The sequence below is a fragment of the Lasioglossum baleicum genome, chromosome 3 (assembly GCF_051020765.1).
Source record: "Lasioglossum baleicum chromosome 3, iyLasBale1, whole genome shotgun sequence".
In the NCBI taxonomy this organism is placed as follows: Eukaryota; Metazoa; Arthropoda; class Insecta; order Hymenoptera; family Halictidae; genus Lasioglossum; species Lasioglossum baleicum.
The window spans coordinates 19,735,956-19,756,421 of record NC_134931.1 but is presented as its reverse complement, the minus strand read 5'-3'; the positions used below and the strand labels follow the sequence as shown (position 1 = coordinate 19,756,421).

General features: G+C 46.9%; 1 protein-coding gene and 1 long non-coding RNA gene across 3 annotated transcripts in view; one reads left to right on the top strand and one right to left on the bottom strand.

Moving 5' to 3' along the window:
- Window positions 1-20,466, bottom strand: part of LOC143207601 (uncharacterized) — a 717,548-nt gene that overhangs the window by 268,222 nt on the left and 428,860 nt on the right. The window contains exon 3 of one of the 2 annotated variants that reach the window (XR_013008700.1): window positions 37-20,466. This exon is cut by the window's right edge and continues 16,052 nt beyond it. The exons of the other annotated variant lie outside the window; for it this stretch is intronic. The gene's annotated coding sequence lies outside the window, so the exon portion shown is untranslated. The remainder of the gene's footprint in view (window positions 1-36) is intronic. 2 annotated transcript variants of the gene reach the window in all.
- The window catches only part of LOC143207605 (uncharacterized), a 44,480-nt gene that overhangs the window by 22,416 nt on the left and 1,598 nt on the right, over window positions 1-20,466 (top strand). Inside the window, exons 2-3 of the long non-coding RNA XR_013008703.1 lie at window positions 17,249-18,522; window positions 18,636-20,466. The exon at window positions 18,636-20,466 is cut by the window's right edge and continues 1,598 nt beyond it. This is a non-coding gene — a long non-coding RNA (uncharacterized LOC143207605). The remainder of the gene's footprint in view (window positions 1-17,248; window positions 18,523-18,635) is intronic.

Here is a 20,466-nt window from a genome sequence, read left to right as displayed (position 1 = left end):
ACGCGTCTCTGACGCGACGCATCGTGGACATAGGGCCTTACGCAATCACGATGCAAATGCGACTCCCTCGATCTTTAATTATATCGATGTAAATTGATAATTAACAGGTCCGCCGAGTATCTTCGTTTGCGAGTCGTCGTGGAAACTGCCGGTGTCGGGCATCGATTTTTCTAACACACAACGTGGAAGCAGTAATTACCGGACAAACAACATATCGATTTCTAGAATGCACCGGTGACCACCGGAAAAACAAATCGCGTAATATTACGTCGGCGATGGGAGAAGATGCTACGACCGGAAACGGTCCGTACTCGATTTGATTTTGTTGCACGATTGCGAACTATCGTCGTCGATTCGGCTAGGATTAACATTTCCTGAAACGTTCATGATATTGAGTTGCTCATTTGCCAAAGTAATCAACGTGACAAAGTAAGAGGTAGAGAAAATTGAGGTAATAGTATACATTTCTACAAGTCCTTTTAATATATTTATGTCGTTTGATATTACGTCTAATTATTAAGAAAATTTATCCTAAATGTAAAAAGTGAAGCATCAACTAAATGCTTTGGGTATAGAATGTTACAAAACTGGAAAGTTGCTCGATCGAGATTGCTTAATTATTATTCTAAACGACTTTCGATTTAATTGAGAAGGTGAACTAGTTAACGAGTTTAAAGCATCTACTCTTTTCTATACATATATCTATAAAGCTACATAATTAATGAAGTTATAGGAAACTGGAACTTAAATAGAACGGCGTCGTTTTCCATGGTGCCCTTTGATTCTTAAGACTCGTTCGCGCATTCCGAAAGAAACTGCAGCTCGGTTGCTAATTTCCAACGAGCAGATCGATCGGCTCGAGCGGAGAGCACGGCGCGACGCGACGCGACGTCTCGCTAGGAGGGCTCGCGTCGTATTCAGCTCGGGGACGAAAAACGCGCGGAATGCCGGGGACGCGGAAGGGACACGGATTTTCACGGAGGATACCTGTCGCGCATACTGAGAGAGGCGATCTTATTAGGCTAACGTGCAAGCAACTCCCGAAGAAAGGAATTAATGCAATTCCAATTAGCCGGGGGGCCGACTATTCGCGGAGTACGTCGGTCGGTCGGTCGGTTTTGTGCTCCTTTGGAGGAGATAAGCCGCCACTCCTGGAACCCGGTCGCCGACACGCCGACACGTACGGGGAACCGAGTCCCCCATAGAAACGAACAAGTAAGTAACTAAGTAAGTAAAACCGGCCGAATAGGTACGAACGTGGGAGAGGCGGACAAAGAGAAGAACGTCGAGGGAGAGAGAGAGAGAGACTATGAAAAAGGGAAGGATAAGAGAGAGAGAGAGGAGTTCGACAAGACGGGGCTCCAGCTCAAAAGAAGCAGCGTGGAGACGGGACGCGAGGAAGGCGAATAGAATTTAAACGAAAGAACGGGGCTTAAAAGGCACGGATTGATGAAGGGAGAAGGGGCGTACGGGGACACAGACCGGAGAAAAGCCGCGGTGTAATGGAACGATTGAAGGACTAACGTGTTGATGAAAAAGGGAGCGGGAGGACGATGGAATTTATGAAAATGAAAAGATCAAGGAAACTGTTCAACGCTGCCGGGAAACGGAAGCGGAGGACGGAGGAGAGCGCGCGGATGAATGAAGCCGAAAAGCGGACAAGAACAGAACTGCCGGATTGTTTTGCGCGGATTCAGGGATGACGAAAATGTCAGAGACCCAAGCGAAGAGAATTCCGTGTTAGGGAGTAGCAAAGAGTGCAAGATAAAATTTTAAAGACAATAGTTAATGACACGAATAAGGATAAAATTGTTAGATGTTGAAACGAAGGGAAAATTGGCAAGAGAAATTAGAGGCGGATAAGGAACTGTAATCCGTAGATTGTCGGGTTTTTCAGAGCCTTCGACTGGGGATCACGAGCGTGGTCGAGTTACGCCGACAGGGATGACTGATGAGGCTGATCGACAGTCGTGTTGGAAAGCGATTGAGGCTCTTTAATTTCGCTGTCGAGGTGACAGGGTCTTTTCTTCTGTGGCTGGACGAGTTTTTCCAGCGGCGTGGCGGATCGAGTGTCTCTAGATCCGTAGAGGCGTTGATCGCAGGAAGAGGAAGGACAGAAGTTCGGTCGCGAAAGTCTGACAGACAGGGCCGGATCAAATGGACTTCAAAGACAGATCCCTGATAAGCATTGGTGAGTGCTGGTAATCGACAGTTCATACCGCAATTATCGACATTCCTGGCTCCTCGATCTAGCCGATAGAGGGGATATCTGCCGGTCCTTCCACATATTAGCTCATAGTGGATCTAAAGCTTATCTAATGCGCCCGTACTACGTAATAACAGGGCTCAATGGCAAGCCGAGAATTGGATAAGGTGCAATTAAAGCTTCCTTCGGATCATTCGAATGCTCGGGGATACCTATCTGGCGTAATGACGATCCGCCTGGCAATCGATACACATGTATACGCCTGAACACCGCAAAATTAGAATAACTTCGCATATCGTAAAACAGTGTATCCCGGCCTCCCTCTCGGGATTAATTATTTTCCCTCCATATTTTTACCGACTCCCTTGGAAATTAACCGCTGCCGTTCGATCCTCGTAATTGACTCGAAATTACACGTCTCTAAACGTTGATACACGTCGAGGGAGAGCCTCGGTGGCCTCGCTCGGCACGTAATGCGCGCGGTATATCAATTTTCAAGCACGATAACACGCACCGTTTTCGACGGAGCTTCTCGTGTATATCTCTCCGCGAGAGAATCCCGCGGGAACTCCGGCCCGCAGCGGAGGTTTAACCGTAGCGATAACGTTCTTAAACGTATTCATCCCCGAACTTCCGACTCGCGCTTCCGCCCGTAACAGTCCTCGAGGAATCCGCCTCGGAGGAGCCTCGGAGGATCGCAGGAACGCGCCGCTCCGCGTTCTCGTTAAAGCGTATTCACGGGGCGGCCTTCGATTCCGCGAGAGTGGCTGGTAATGTTTTCTCGAGCGTCTCGACGGGCAACTACAATACCGGATCGCGATAGCCAAATAGCGATCCCTTTCCGCGTCAAGATTTTGTGTTCGGATCATATAAACCGAGCGCGCACACGCTGACTCTCTCTCTCTCTCTCTCTCTCTCCTTCTCTCCTTCTCCTTCCCGCTTCTTGCAGGTTTCTTTTTTCTCGACGGTTGGCGTACAAGCGAAATACGCCGACGAAGAGAGAAAAAAAGAGACGGGAAGAAGAATAACCGGGAGGGGGCAGGAGGCCGTATTAAAATGTTCTTTTCAGCGATCGCCAGAAATCCCATTAAACCGGTTTGAATCGGGCTGCCTTAACGATCGGGACGGGAAGAATCTGAATGCGCGTCGTGAATTTTTCTTCTGCTACTTAAAGTTTGAGCGCTTAATGTATCAGCTGGAATATATCTCTCCGGGAATAAGATTGATTACGTCGTTATCGTTGTAAGCCCCCGCGAAACGGAGCCTCCTCGCCTTTTCCCGAATAAAAGTGCGCGGCGTTTCTGCGTCGCGCCGACGACGAGGCCCGAGTACAGCTAGCTTGCTTGCTTGCTTGCTTGCTTGCTTCCACAGGGCACACCGTGTCTCCCGATTCGATTAAATTGTGTCCCCGCGCTCCTTGTAGACGGGTTAAGTAAATTACGCCGGGAGCCCGTGTCGCGGGACCTGCTTCGCGAAGGAAATGCAGGGGCTCCGAGGACTTCGCCGCTTTTTCATTGTCCTCGTTCCGTACCCATCACCATCGGTCACCTTCCGCCTCAAAAAATTTCTCTGCGCTCCGAGAAAATTTCTAGAACGTGTATCTCTCTTTCCCGAATGTATTTTAAGATGGAAAAAAATTTTTACTGGTTGAAAATGATTGTAATAAAGCAAAACTGGTTCCCGACGCCGACATTGTGTTAAAGTTCGCGCTACCCCGAGGACTTGTAGCCCAAGATGGTTCTCCCGTCGCAGAGATTTCGGACATGGATGATTTATTCGACCAGACGAGCCTGCCCGGGCAATCCGTGCATCATATAGTCCAGGTCGGTAAAAAAAAAGACAGTTGCAGACTCGATTAATGTTACTTATCAATATCGCTGGCTCGTTCGATTATTTCAATTATGTGCGGCAATAAATTAATCGCCGCAACGTTACACTCGTGAAACTGACAGACGAGTCCATCGAAACACATGAATTCAAATCGATTGTTTTATTCGTGTTCCAAACGTGAAATTCGATGTGTTTGTTAACTAGTATTCGTTGATACAAGATATTTGAAGCAATACATGTTCCATTTTGAAATACAATAGCTGACGGTTTCAAACAAAAAGAATTCAGAATTTTCTTCTTCAATATTTCAAATTTCACCTCCCTCACGCTAATTAACAAGCTTTCTACCTGCGTTACAAGTGCACGAGAACTGCAGTTTCGTATTTCACACAGAAAAGACCAAATTAATTTGATACCTCACTACAGCCGCAAAGCATAATGTAATATTCGGAGAATCTCTCAGCTTTCTTTGCTAAATATTTCCCGCATCTCTGTTGCTTTTCAGAGGGATAAGTTGCTCGATGAAACACAACACCTGTTAAAAATATTCCGGTAGCAAACACATTTACGAGTAATTGCTTATTTCTAGGAAATACGCTCGTGCTCGTATTCGTTCGCGAATGCAGCCATATGAATAACGTTTATTAGTTCCGCAATTCAGTTGCTAACAAGTATGGAGGTTGTTTCTCATCCGATCGACAGACGTTTCCAACTTGCTCGGCGATTCCCTGGAACGACTCGTTGCAAATGGACGGCCTCGAAGACGGTGAACCCGGGCGCAAATAGTGCTGTGTAAGGTTAGAAGTAGATACACGGAGACGTGGTTTGATGGATGAGAGGTCAGACCGCTGGCCGCGAAAGGCGGCACGGTGAAATGAAATAATGCACAGTGGGGAAGCCACGTTGTGGAATACGATCGATGCTTACTTAGCGCGGCCTGTCGATGTTCGACAAGTTTTTGATACGCCCTCTCTTTCCCGCTACAGAGCGCTTGCTCCTGCTTCATCATTTCCTTGTACACACCCCGAGAAGGGCCCGAATGTGTTCGTAGTATATCGAGATAAATAGGATAAGGTCGGAATTGCGTGTACTCCGATTTACGGGTCATGTACATGCTGCGAAAATCATGGCACATTGACGAACGGCCGGCCGACTTCCTTCTGCTGAAAAAAAGAAATTCTGCTACAGGATGCTGCGAGTTATGCTCCGTACTCGACCGAGGAATGCGACAATTTATTCGATATACATGGAAATGCAGTTCTCGCGTGGCTCGGTGACGCCGTATATCAAAACACTAACTTTGCCAATCCGAACGAAATGAAATTGTACTTTCTGTGTTCATCAATTATGTTGTCTGCACCAGGTTGGTTAGTCTAACAATGGAGCATTTTAAACACGGAAAGAATATTTATTTCTGAAACTTGTTTATGCCTGAAGAATTTGTAAGAATATACTTAATATATATAATCGCACAGAAGCGATTCAAAGAGCCACTTTGCGCAAAAAGGACCAAGCGTCAAGGATCGCGGAGGGCGATCGGCGCTGCAGAGGCATTAATTCGCATTGTCCCGAGCTGTTTGCCGGCAGCGTGTGTCGCCATCAATCTTTCCGGCATGGTAATTTACAGGGTCACTCGGCGGCCCGTTTCCCAAGGAATCGATTAGTGGAAATCTGGGCGTGGCAATAAATTTTTATAAAGCCCCGGGACGAAGAAATACGCAGGAATCCGGGATGACGGAAGGGGGCCACACGTAAAGCGGGTTGTGCGCGGGTGTGCATCGACTATACTTCTCATGATAGCCTTATCGCGCTTCCGTATCGTGAGATATTACCGGATGCGGGTGCCGAGCATGGTGCCTCCGGTGTCGCATTCGACGACGCGACCGACCGGCGAATATTGTGATTTCCTGAGAAACGTGAAGTCTCGGGGGTGCTATCATTCGAACGGTCCCGGCCGTCCTCGATATATCGCCGGCCCGTTGTGCTGTTTGTATCGCGAGGAGGGACAGCCAGGATGTACCCGTACATCCAGCCAGGTCGGACCCGAGTACACGAACACGTCCCGCGGGTACCACTGCTGCCAAATTGAAACTGGTCTTTGCATCGGATTAACTCTTTGCGCCCGCAACTTACACACGACATCTGCGTTCGCGAATGTCGTTCTTCCGACGATCCTGCAGGACCTTTATGTCAACCCTCTACACACGCGCGAAATCAGTCTTCTTTTTGAATTTAATAAATCGTTAAGAGGCAAACCTAAGCAGTTGCTCTGTCACCGAGTTCCCACGAAAGTGCGAGGACATCCAAGTTTAATAGCAACACCGGTAGACAGTTTTTCAGCTGCCGGCCAGCCCGACGGGATTTCTCTAAGAGGCAAGAAAAATAATGGGAAGCAGAAGCGCGGATTTCGCGTTGACGATAAAGCTGTGAGAATTTCTTCTTCTACTTCTTCCGCTTCTTCGCGAAACTTCTTTATGGGAGAATCGCCCCGGAGTTACGTACCGCTCGGCAAAGTTTCAGATGAAAGTTTGTTACATAAATGAACGGGATTAACGTAACACGGAATTTGATAATTATTGCATTTCCGTCGGGGATATATCGAAGTTGTGGGCGGTATGTAGGACACGGGATATGGAAAAATTTGTCGTGTATCTTCAGGAATTTGCATAGCCTAGGCGAGAGCCAGGTATGTTTACTCAGATGTATCGGCTTGCCGGTATTAAAATTCCCTGTCTGTTTGTTCTCGGTTTCGCTGGTCAAACATCGGGAGCGTCCGGGAGGAAATGAACCCTTCGGAATCACGGCGCGGCTGAACCGAAACGTTTATCTAATGCCCCCCTTCCTTCCGAGAGTGTGAAATTCCTTGGTGGTAATCCCCAGTAGAATCTCAGATCACCAGGCTGTAAATTAAACTACCCTCCGATAGCACGTCTGACTGCTTGTCGTTCGATCCCTTCGGCTACCGGGTGGCCCACGAATTTCTGGCTCGAACCAAATGAACATCAACGATGTTCCGAAGTGTCCTCAAGTCTGGGAGTTTCTCTATTTGACAGTCACGTCGCTGCATCTTAAGAACTCTATGAAAAGAAATTCCGCGTAGCTGGGAATGTTTCATCGCATTTATAGATGCATTTTTCACACGCTAACTTCAATATCCCGTATGTACTCCTTACCTCACAAGACGCTTACCGTAGAAGGTCGTCGATATCCCCTGAATTTGAAGGGAGGGCAGGGAGCTGGGCGCGGAGAGCGCCATTAGCGTGTACAATGGAACGGAACCGAACGCAACGACATGCGGAACGTATGCACGGGCCAGGTATCATTTGGCTTGCACCGCTCGCAGCATGTGTCTTCATTAGGCGTCGGGTAGGGCGGCGCAGCTCCACTGAATCACATCGGGAAACCAACCATCGTGGCCTGAATTAAGCGCTAAATGCATCCCCCTCCTGCATCCGCCGCCCTTACCAGAGAGAACCCCGAACCCCTGATACTCGCCGTACCTACTTTAAACTTCCTGCCTCCGTCGCCTTGCCATGCCGGGGCCGACCTCGTGCCTCGCAGTCGAACTCGAACGTCGGGTGTTTTGCATACGGGAGCCATGAATGCATTGCGAGACGTTTGAATTCAAACTATGTAATAGAGAGGCCCCAGCCACCCAAGCCCAGACCCGAGCCAAATCCTAGGACGTCTCCGTGGTTTTTGGGCTTCGCGGTCGTGATTCCTGCGACCATGTTTTCCAACCCCGGATACAACTGCAGCACGCGTCATGGTTGTTTCGACTCGAATAACCCGGTCTACCTCGTTCCGATTGTTCGTGCAGAAAATTTTCCCGGCGAGATGTCCGTCTAGCATCTTCTTCGTAGTAACGCGGTTCAAGATGGTAATACTGCTGCTGGAGAATCGGTACTTTTCGACCGTAACGTGTTCGACCGAGGTTCTGGAGCTTTCCGGCCATCAAGGATTTTTCTCCTGGGCATTTCCCAGTGTCGCGAGTTTAGAGATAATCCGTCGATCAACTGTAGTTAGCCAGACACTCGGCGATCACCGCGAAGACGCAGCCAGCCGCCGCGCCGCGTCGCGCCGCCAGTTCTCGTCGAGTCTCGCAGTTGTAGTAAACCGAATCATGTGGATACTTGATCCCGTAGAAACCGCAGGAGGTGCATTACACGCTCGTTGCGCCTCTGCCAGGGTGGCTAGGGAGCCTTTCTCTCGGAAAGGCTGCTTTTCCGAGTGGACGTGATACGCGCTTTGAGCTGCGGCCAAACCTCCGTCCTCGTCGCGCCGACACTCGACGACTTCTTCTCTTTATATCCCCGGCTCGTTTACCACTAAATCACCGTTACATCGACCGTGCATTACTTGCTGGCAGTATAAACGCTCGTCGCCCCCTTTTTGCGGATAAATGAATTATTTGACAAATAATTGCCGGCGCAATACAGTTTATGCGACGCGTAACACTAAATTTTACGAGGCGACCGTTTACACACCGCGATTTCGCTCCGCGCCGTTTCTCGCGGGCTCTCCTTAGGTCTGGATCTGCGGCGACAATCTTTTTCGGCGGATTCCATTAAATCACCCTCGGAGAGATATACCCGGGGGCGGATGGATCGGCCGGGCCGAGGTTTTACGATCGCACGGTATCGCAGAAGCGCGAACAATGCGGACGAGGGGCTAAATGCGTGCTCCGGCGAGCGCAAACACGCCGCGAGGGTCGGCGGGGGAGACCGTTCGCATTATATAACGACTCATTTCGCTGGCTCGTAACTCGAGTTCGAAGGATTAATTGGAGCTGTTACTCTGTCGTGGCCAGACGGGACCCGAACCGTGTTCACTCGAGGGTACAACCCTCCCTTCGCGATCGCCGCCAAGTCAAGCCAAGCCAAGCCGCGCCGATGCAAAGCGACCTCGTTCTCAAACCCCGTTTGTCGTTCACGGCTTGAACCTGACGACGTCGTAAATATCGTCTTGCTTTATGCAACTTCGAACTGCCGCTACAAATTACCTTCCATAAGCCCGGGGCCCTTCGTCGGGGGCGCGAGATCATTTTTATGACTGCCGGGATCTCGCGCCGGATCAATGAGAATCGGACCAAAGCGGATCTTAACTGCCTCCAACAGCCGTTTCGATTGGGACAGTGGATCGAAGGTGATAAACTCTTTGCACAACAATTTCCTAATCCCCAATTTCAAATAGTTTACAGTCACGTTCTTGATAAAGCTTCCGTATTTCACAGTGTCAAATATGACCAATGGAGAATGCAAATTCAGTTCAAGTATTTTAGTTTTGGCAAAGCATCCAAAAAGCTAATGTCTGCGATAAATCCACGTTCATATCATAAAACTCATATCTGTGTCACAAAATTATTTATCACGACACGAGCACATGTTTTATATAGAATGTACAATGCATATGTTTCATACAGAAGCACATCTATGTATACATATACTGTATACGAAAGTATAGACTTTGAAAAATGAAGTATGAACACGTTCATTACCATCTCACATTTCATTTGCATAATTACAGCCAGCAAATAAAGAACAGCAAAACAAACATGATATTAATAATAATAATTAAAATAATAACGAAGCAGTGCGTGCACCCCGTGGAAATATTCGGAAATGTAACGAAAAGCTTTAATTTATTTTTCGAATGTTCAAATAACGCATTTTTACGTGCAAGAGTGAAATGTTGCTCGTCGGGAATACACGTAGCGCTAATAGCGAGCATGTTAACAACAATAAGAACCTCGTTGGAATTGGATCATTAAACCGTAACAAGGCAGCCGCTGTCAGTAACCAGCATTTCATCAATTTGCATGCTTCGTAGCAGGTACGAAGTGCTGGCGATTTCTAAATATTTCCAGTTACGATTTACTTCCCACATCGTCCCCCCACGCAAGTTATTAATGTTTAAAGCGTATCCATCGCCGCGTTGCGGTGTACCGATTCGCCGCGCCGGTAAGAAATACATTTAATTCTATAGGAAATTGCGTCGGTCTAGCGATGGCGATTGGTAGAGCCACACGGGAGAGGGGTGTGGGGGGAATCGACGACAACGATAAGCCTTCGAGAGTTTTTCGTCGCCGCCACCCCCGCGTCGGAATTCCACGATCGAGCGAGCTATCGGCGAATAAACATCCAGACCTCGGCCGCTGATTCCACAGGGCGACGAAGCGGAAATCTTCGAGCCCCGTACGCTCCTCTCGCTTGGTCTACCTTTCGGTCCGGGGGCTTTCATTTCATCCCCCCCGCCCAGACCATTCTTACTCGGTTGATTCCCACCGATCGACGGATTCGTCTCGCGATAGAAACTTTCACGAAGCTCCAGTCGTTACGCCCTGCGAAGAATGTTCCGCTCGCCGCTCGAATAATTTTCCGATTCGCGCGGAAACGAACTGATTGGTACTCGGCCGTATCGATCCGGCACGATTCCACCGCGACGACGAAAAGTTTTCGCGCGATACGACTCGTCGACCCACGAGAAAGACTTCTTGTTCGACATTAAGATATTTAATCGGACGGTGAAAAATACGAGCGACTAGAAAATAGATCTCTGCAGGCAATTCCAGCTTTCTACAGCCTTCGTTGAAGAATTGGTCATCCTTGGAGCTGTGATTGCTGACAGACTCTACTTGTTTCAGTGATGCAGTCTAGTCTTTTAAAGAGTTTCTCTGGGGTACATTAATTCATTGTATTGATATAATATTACCTAACGTCGATCGTTATTTCTTTATCCCTTATCTCTGTAAGCTGGTTTTCTAATAGTATTTAGGTAAACTATGGATTCGATTGTTCATCTTTATGCAAGTCTCCATTATCAATTAAGAAGTGCCTTAGTCACAGCACTTCTCTATTTAACGTTGATCTTTAAAGGCGGATCTTCAAAGAACATTTTCATCTCCAAGCCATTATATTGGTATATGAAAGAGAAAAGTTATAAATAAAATTCCTAAGCAGCTACCTCTACTCTCCCGTCTCCTCTATTAAATGTTGCCTTCTTCAAGGCGCCTCTCTTAGCAAATTAATCGCCCGAAGTGAAGTTAGTAAGTTCCTTGGATAGACAAGACACTGTTCGACGTTTAAACGGGTCTCGTGGGTCCGAGTGTTTCGATGAAAATTGATCGGTGAACACGGATGACAAAATAAACGGATTACAGCCGATTGATAACAGAGACTGTGTCTCTATCCTTCTCGACGAGAGACCGGGGGTTTGATAGGGTGGTAGAAGGGTGAGAGAGAAGAAGAGGACGAAGGTGGACGGGCTCGGCGAATGAGCCGAGAAGAAGAGGGGTGAGAATAGAAAGTGGACGAGAGCCGGGAGGATGAGGATTCGAGTCGTGAGCCAAGCGGACGACGAGCAGCGAGCCGCTTTGTCCAGCGACCCGACAATCCGGAATGCGGTTTCGTCCGGCGACGAACATTTTTATTTTTACCCCGCAGTTTCGGCCGTTTGCTCGTTGCTTTGTTCGCGTTTTCTCCTCTTTTCTGAGGCAAGCGCCGCAAAGAAAGCGGGAGATGCATGCATTCCGATGTTGTCGTCGACAGGAGCACGAACTCGTGTTGTCCCTGTCCCTTCTTCTCCAGTGTGTCTCCAATTATCAACTCGCTCCTTCTCCCAGCCGAGATATAAAGTCGCCCATCCTGTAGAAACTCTCTAAATTCTTACGGGGAAATGGGGAAACTCCTATCCCCGTTCGGCGGGTTGGCATTTCGATTCCAAGCGGCCTCGTCCCATCTACTGTACGTCACCCAACGTCATACGCCCTGCTCGGGCTGCTACTCCGTTCCGTTTTCAACAAACAATTCGTCGGGATCCACGTCGATTGGTCTTTCACTCGAACCGACATTTCGGTCGAGCACGTTCGGCTTGAATTTCTAAATTAATTTTCTTCCACGGGAACAAAAACTGATAACCCGATTTCTCCGTTAACTCTGAATCCGGCCGGAGGGCGGAAACTTGCCGCAAATTTTTTCTTGCCGAGGCTAGCGAATGTTTTCCGCTTGACTCCCATGTCGATAACTAAAATTCTCTGCGATAGACCTTGGTAGCATCGACTGAAATTCAGCTGAAACCTAATTCCTGTTCTTTAACCGCGAAGCCGTCCCCTGAATGGCAATTCCTGCTTTTTCCATTAAAACAAATCGAAAACCTTCGGAAACACCAGGGTAGGAATATTTGCGGAGACTTGAAAAGAATTCTGCAAAAATCACAATGGATCACTGGAGAGTTGATCGACACATTCAACCGAGTAGCTGATCTGTATCCTAGAAATCAATGTCGGTGCATCTACAGATCCCTGAAGCAGAAAGCTGCACCAACAGCATTCTAAACTCTGTTTATATTCGGAAACCTAAATTTTCAAATCCTTTCTCACAGTGTCCAATGAGTTTGAAGCGTTCATAACGCAAATAATCGCGCAATTATCTAAAGAATTGGCGCTCAAAGCGTTCGGCGCTGATCCTGCCGACGCGTAAAAATATTTCAGACGCTAATTTGACTGGGGGATTCGCGTAAGGGTTAACTTGTTTGGAGGGCTCCTCGACTCCCTTATCTGGCCATGCCCTTTGCATTTATTTGAGCAGCGAGTGCACCGGACGAGCAATCCCACTCGAAACTGAAGAATCCGGGGTTTGAAAATTCAACGAGCGTCGCGACGATCGCGGGATTTATCACGACGCTCATGCGGGGGTTGCTTCCAGGGGGGAGGGTGGAAGCGCGAGAAGGGGTGAAGGTCGGGGCCAATTAAGTGGACAGCGGGTCGCTATCTCCCGCGGCCAGCCATGAGACTACCACGCACCTAATTATGACCACGTTATAATCCTACCGGCGTTACAGTATCATTCCGCAGATCTCCGACGATCTCTGTTCCTCTCGGCCAAGGGCCCTTTCGCTCCTTCCCGTTTCCAGCGACGAAATGGCTGTTTCGGATCCTATACGGAAGACCCGAAATCGGGATCGTTAATATGGAACTACATTCCATTAACGTCCGGTAATGGCCCACCTAAGCTGGAAGAGCTTCGAACGGCCACGGAGCTTGAATGCCACCGTTGCACCGACTCCCGAAAATTAAGCTGCGTCTTCTTTGTCGAAGCTACGTACCTAAGATAAAATAAAGAAAAATTCATTTTCCGAAAATATATTCTGTTAGCGCGATCCTTCCGGGATATTCTCCCGAAGTTTCATTTGGAAAGTGCAGTCATAGTACTAACACATAATTCAGACTTTTCTAAATCGGTGTCGGAAATATCTGAAAGACCAGTTTGTATAAAATTTTCCAGTGACTTTCTTAAGACTATTATCTAGTCTACGGATCTAGCTTTTCGATGCACACATTTTCCCTGTTTCAACGAATGAGAGAAGCTGAATAATGCAGGTGTGTCTGGCTTTGGGAAATGGTTGCCAGATCCTTCTAGTTCAAGATATTGAACTTAATTTTTCGGGAAATACTGCTCAAATATTCATATAAGAAGATGCACATATTGATTTTTTCAAGATGTATAATTTTGTACACAAGAAAAATAGTTAACCTACCAGACGAAAATCCAGAACGGTACAAGCGCAAGGCAGGTGGGGTATTCTCTTGCGAAAATCTTAAGGTACGTAGAACGATCCTTAGTAGAGATTTGAAATTCGAAATTTTCGAGGTAGCGAGAATGTTTCAAGATGTTAAAGGATCTCGAGGGAAGCTCGTACTACGGCATTCGTGAAGGAAATTATTATTCTTATATTCTGAGAAGATTCTTGCTTAAGTCGATCTTTGGTAAAGCAACAATCTCATTGTAAAGAGGGTCTGTACTTATTAATTAAAGTATAAACAAAGGCATGAACTCTTTCCTTTATATTTGGAAAGTCAAATGATTCGTGTAGCGATTGAGCGATAACAAAATCGTGTATTAGTTAATAATTGTTTAACAGAATTCCTGCGGGAAAGATTGTTTTTACGGTGAAATCGCGCGGAGAGATATACAAATCACGTTTCTGTATGTGTCTCGACTGACAGATCGGTGAAATTAAAGGTGAACGTAAGAGAATATAAAACAGAGGCCGCTCGCCGGTATTTTCCGCCTCGATTTTTGCACGTTTTTTATGGTTCGGTCAATACCCGCTGATTAATAATCCGTTTGCAATGAATCCGACGGTTTTTGCCGGGGCGGCGCGGAGTTTTTGTTATAGAATTCATATTCAGCCACGCATGAAATCCCGTATTTGGGAAGATATGAAGCGGAGAACACGCGTAGAGGTCTCATTCTCTGTGACCCTCCGGTGGTGCGTGCGCGCCTCCTCTTTGTTGAGGCTTTAATTAAAAATATTAATAATGGCGTCCCGGCGCAGGGCGGGCCGTACCGGGCCGGTCCGGGTGCACGCGGAAAATACCCGGCCGTCGGACAACAAATGAGTTTGGCGCGGACAACAATGGCCACCGTATGTGAGTAATATTCGTTCAAATATTAAACCGCATTCTCTATTTTTTCATTGTACGCGTAATAACGGCTCCTAGATAAAAGCGCGAACTACGTTAACAATAAAGTCACCCGGCCACGCTTTGTTTCACCGCTGGAAAATTATTGCTTGCGGGGCTAAACGCGCGCGGATTTGCGATCGGCGGCCGACGTCGATAAACAGGAAACTAATAAATTCCGCTCGATCTTTCGTCCGCGACATTTCTGTTTTTTCATTTCTCCCAATTTTTTTTTGGTATCCCGGACCGTCCTGCCACCCATAACTCGAATCAAATCGGCCGGAAACTAATCAACGTTCGCACGTTCGATAACTGTATAAATGTACATAGTCAGTTTAACGTCACGTTAATTTCTTTTTTCTTTGACAAAGTACTGGTTACGCGCGCACTATAACCTGTGCGTATTGTGAGCGCGATATAGCGCACGGTGTATAACAATTGAGAGGAACGCCGACCGCGCACGAATTTTCTATAGCTCGTTGTTTTCCCGGGGTTCTCCTGTTCGATGAAAAAATTATTGCATTTTCGACGGAAAATCGTGGATTGTTTTCCCGGGTGGTAGTACATATTACTGTTTGCGCGCGGCAGCGATTGTCAAGATCGAAGAAGTTTAATTTCGGCCATTGTGGGGAAGAGATTGGCGTTGGTAGCGACGGGATCAGTGTTAAACGCGACAGAACTTCCATGATTGTGCCACTAGGATGACCTACATCACGATGACTGTCGGGTATCGATCTCACGTTGTCACAGTAATGAAGGGTTCGAATGAGTTTGTCAGCAGACCATTCACTTTGCCTCGAGAGCCGGGTCAAGTGGAAAATTTGACATACGATCATTGATACATATCGCGCGCGTGCATGTGTGTCAATGATTACCACCTATTATTCACTTGAGATACAATAGAATGTGTTTGTCAACTGTGCTCGAGAGTGTCCCCCAACAATCCGAACACTTTAATTATGCCGCTAACAAGAGGCGCATAAGGGATATTTTATTAGATACGTGTGTTTCGTGGACACTCAGGATCTCGAGTGCAGATATTAACAATTCGTTCTACTAATTACCGCGATGCACGCTGAAATCAATCGGTACCTGTTCTACCAAACTTCGTTCGATTGAATGCATATTTGGTTATTAATTCTGACCTGTTTTCCGAACTTTGATCATTCCTTTTGTTAAATTGAAACATCGAGAACTACGTATCTGACAAGTATGTATAGGTAGATTTGCAAATTATTTTATCGGAAATAAAAGGGAAACGTTCCTGTTCAGCCAGGCATAATATTCGTAAACCAAGTTCCACCAGGCTGATTCTTTATGTGCATTGTGCAATATATACGGTGAACGAAATATATGTTATTTTACACGTAAATTCAGACTTGAACAAACTTATGAGCCTATCATTTTGTACCGCGGTACCTGGCTATTTGCACTGTTCGCAAATAATTAAACGGCGTGTACTCTGCATGAGGAAAGTACATCGAATAGATACATGGAATGAATGTGAGTTAACCAAATTGCAATTATAATTGCAATTATATTATAATTGTAGTCAAATTACCAACCACTAAAAATGGTACGCGTTGCTTTATAGAAAAAATCTAACACGATTGGATTGATTGTCATACATGCTTGAATAAAAACACTATATTCAACCATTTCCTTAAAAAGGCCTTTACATATTTAACGTTTAGGGTTGCAAAATATAGAATGGTCCTGGACGTGTGCTAACAGCAAAACCAGTCTAAAATTCGCTTAGGAAATATTGGAGCCAAGACATTTCGCGTTGCTCCAGTTCTCGTGCGAGTCCATCGACGAACTAGGTCATGCATGATCGGCCGTTATCATCTTAACAACATGATGTGCAGAGCTCCGTGAAAAACGTGGCCGGAAAACCGAGGGTCGGCTCCTCTTGCCGATGATTAACCAAATTACAAGAACCCGGGCATTGTATCGTCGAGTGGTTCGATGAACAACTGCCTTCTTTCTCCCCCGGTTGTTTTCCCCGATTCCTCTCACGGCCAACCTCGTACGTTACACCGTCTATCGTCCGGTTGATTTCGAGAGAGTGAAAGAGAGAAATAGAGAGAGCCTAGATTCTATTTGTAGCCGGGGCCGGCTACAACCACCCCTTTTCCACCATCCAACCCCCTCTTTGGATACACACGTGCGGCCACGATTGAGATGGCTGGCACCGGTTACGCGCACACAAAGGGGGATATGCGTGTGCACGTGTAAGTATCGTCCTTTTACGTGGTTTACACGGCAGATCGGCAACAATAACAACACCGCCCGGAGAACACCGGAGGATTCGTTGCGGGAAATACGTGCGGGGAATTTTGGGCGGCGCGCGGCATGCGGCCTCGCAGCCAGTTTTCTAACCTGTGGTCAGCCCTGCACCCGCCTATCGATGCCGATTACCCGATACTTCTCCCGAATTCGCATCACGGAAACGGGCTGGATTCGGATTAACGCAGGGTCTCGTTTGCCGTTTGGCCACGAGGCCGGAAACCGACCCTGCGACTTCAGAAACACAGATTTAAAAGACGCCCCGCTAAAAATTGTGCTCTAATTTGTAGCGTTCAAGTTAGCCGAACGATTTTTTTAAAGGAATCAGGGTTATACTCTCATATGAACTAAAGGCTTGGCACTAAGAGTTGACTTGATTTAGATGGATATAATTGGTTGATAGTTACGCTCGTTGTTCGACACAATTTTGCATTAATTTAAACATTTTTATTCTATTGTAGAGACGGTGGCGCGAAGCCGACGTTTTCCGTACTCTGATGTATCTAGGAAAACAGCCGATCAAGGATCCAAGAAATTTAGTAATTCGTTTCTCCGACGCCGCGAGCTCCGAGGACGGGCCCACGCAAATATTTCCAGTCGGAGATTGAACTAGGATGAACAGTTTCGTCGAATTCAGAGTCGGAAGCAACCCCGGTGGCGTTTCCCGTCGCCAAGAAGCGCACGAAGACACGGCTTCTTCGACTTTGCAGCCGCGCCCGCGTCGGGCAAAGGAAGAGTTAACATGTTCCCCAAGTTTTAACGATGTTTATGTAGAACTTTCGCGGTGCTTGAACCGCGGGAATTAACACCTTAGATCCCCCTTCAGCGATTACCGCTCTTGAATTAAACGCTCGGCAAGGTTAACAGCTCGGAGAGGGCCGAGAGATTTAATCGTCGCCGCTCGCTTTTAAATCACTTTCCGCGGACATCCGCGAATCTGGTATCCGCGTACCCTATCGATTTCTACGAGATTACAAATATGAGATACATGGAGGTTCGTACTGTTTCGTAAGTAGGGGGAGGGCGAAGAGCGGAACCAACTTAAGGAAAGGCTAATCCGGTACTTGGTAAACGTTGAATCGACTCGTCCCCCCCAGTAAACATCGCTATTTAAAATTTAAATTCACTCGATACCCAGCGCCTTACCCTCTCCTAAGGTCTCGTGGTTCCTTCACCCTTGCGACGCACTGGCTTCAGACAGATAAGGAAAATACCTCCGAACTTGGATTACGTTTCGGTCTTTATCAACTTCGGATGCCCTCGTTTATTCGTCGGTCCCATCGCTTCTGGCCGCTGTCCGACACAAATTTTTCTTACAGACGCGAGAAACATTCCTGATGAAACATCTGAAAATTGTCTATTGTATACTTAGAAAGCCCCTTGTCAAATCGTATTGTAAAGAACTGTACAATTTTTTCGTGCACAGTACAAATCACGAGCCAACTAGACGTTCATTATACTTCATTTCGCTGGAAAGTTCGCGAGCACGTAAATTTTGTTTGGCGCATCCAGCCAGCGATGTTGCGAGTTGAATAATGCGGGGCCTCGCGTGCGCAGCTCGAGAGCGTTTTCACAAATATGTGGGTATCGTTGAAAGTCATATCAGCGTCGGATCGTATTATTTCGAGTATAATATCTTCGCAGTCATTGTAGTCAGACAATGTCTTCTTCATTGGAATGGAATAGGGAAGCGACGCTGCCCGAGCAGTTCTCCGTGGGAGTTGCGGCATTAACAGTTAGTTTCTCCGTTCGTGAGTTGTAACAATTATCTAAATTCCAATTATACGGTCTCGTTGAACGAACAAACAAAGCGGGACAATGGAGTTCGACTTTGTATCGTTGTTACAGCGCTTGGCTTCCCACCGGGCCGCTTTGGAACACAAACTGGGATGCTCGGTCGACCGTGTGCCGGAAAAAGGAATCAAGGCTACCGAGGAAGAAAAGCTGGAAAATACTCCGGACCCATTTACTGGCAGCGTTTCTCGTAAGCTGGGTGCTTAGACAATGAAGTAAAGACTCTGGGAGCGACTTCGTAATTTTCGTCTCCGATGCCGCAAATAAAAATGAGAATACGGAACCGATCACAGTTCTCGGGAAATGGGAAAATGGCAGCAGTAAAGATCCCACTGTCTACTAGGTTGTCACGAAAGTTTCTTTTGTCGGTGAAGTGAAGTTTCAGGACAACAGTGCTTCTTTAATGAAGTAAAGAGATTTTGTGCCTCCGATGTCGCTAATAAAAAGGAGAATCGAGATTTTCGAGATCATTAGGGAGAATTCTACGGATTGTTTCACAGTCGATGACGCTCGGGGGATGACCACGGTTCTCGGGAAATAGGAAAATGGTCGCGCGGCGAAACACGAGAAACATCGCAGTCCTTTTCAGCCGTTGCACGTGCAGCTCGCCTGAAAACTTTCAGCGTTAGCTCCTTTCGAAACGACGTCCTCGTTACCTGGCAGTTTGCACGTGACCGGCCGCTTTAATCCGGACATTTTTATGAGAGCGTTTCCACGGCACACGATCCCTGCATCCCGCGGCGAAACCTCTCTATCAGCGCGGTCTATGGAAATTCGAAACGAGCCGAGCACGTGCTACTATTCGCACGATCGTTTCCGCTCCTTCGCGTATCACAGCGACTTTAAATCTTTTCCGGTTAAAGCCGCCCCACCACCGATAATTGCACGTTATTAGAGCGTTACTGGGCTATAATATCGTGTTATAGGTTATTAATCTGTAACTAATACGATTGTAAACTGGAGCGATATTCGTACAAAGTATATATCACCAGGAAGACCACTTAATCATTCAGTAGATTTCTATGGGTCGGAGTATCCGTTTATTGAAATTGGAAGGGTTTTACTCTGTTCATCAGAATTTACTGTTCGATTTATACGTTGTACATTATTCTCGTATTGAGCTTCTGGATCGTACCGGCACTGTTTATGTGTACGCAATTACTGGAGTGTAGATCCCTGTACAATTTATGGCGTATAAAAGTCTTCGATGCTTCATAAAACAATGTCATAGAACGTTTAGTGCTCGTTCACAGAATCCAGTGTTCTAAAGATAATCCAATTAAACCGATTTCTAACCAGAAACTGGATTTCTTAACGATATATATTTTGCAATCTCACACTGCAACTATATAGATGTAAGTTCGTAGCTAACCCTAGATAGAATGGACACTTTGCGCATGGTCCTCTAAAGCGACACACTCGACAAGGCTCGGAGATGGATCTAGCTGATATGAACAAATAAAAAGAAGGCCAGTGAAAGCAAAACGGCCGCGCATGCACCGTTGACAAATGCGAGCGCATCGTTCCTGGAACAGAGTCGCCTTATCCCTGGGTGCAGCATCGGTCCGCGGTCAGTTAATGGGACAACGCGTCACAAAACGCGTTGGCCGTTTCGCGGTCCGGACGAAATCGCATGATATATCGCGGACACTTTATCAACGATACCCCGGAGGTGCATCGAAAGTTTGCGTTGACGGTGCAATGTAACCAACGGCCGCGCGCACTGCGGTCAAAGAGTTATTACTCCATTATTACCGAACGAGTCCATTACCTATTTGTCATTAGCATTGGCAAAATATTGCCTTATGAATATACCATTAACGGTCCCGGCGTCCGTAATAAATGCGTAAATTGAATCGATTATCGCTAGAGACTCATCCGGCCC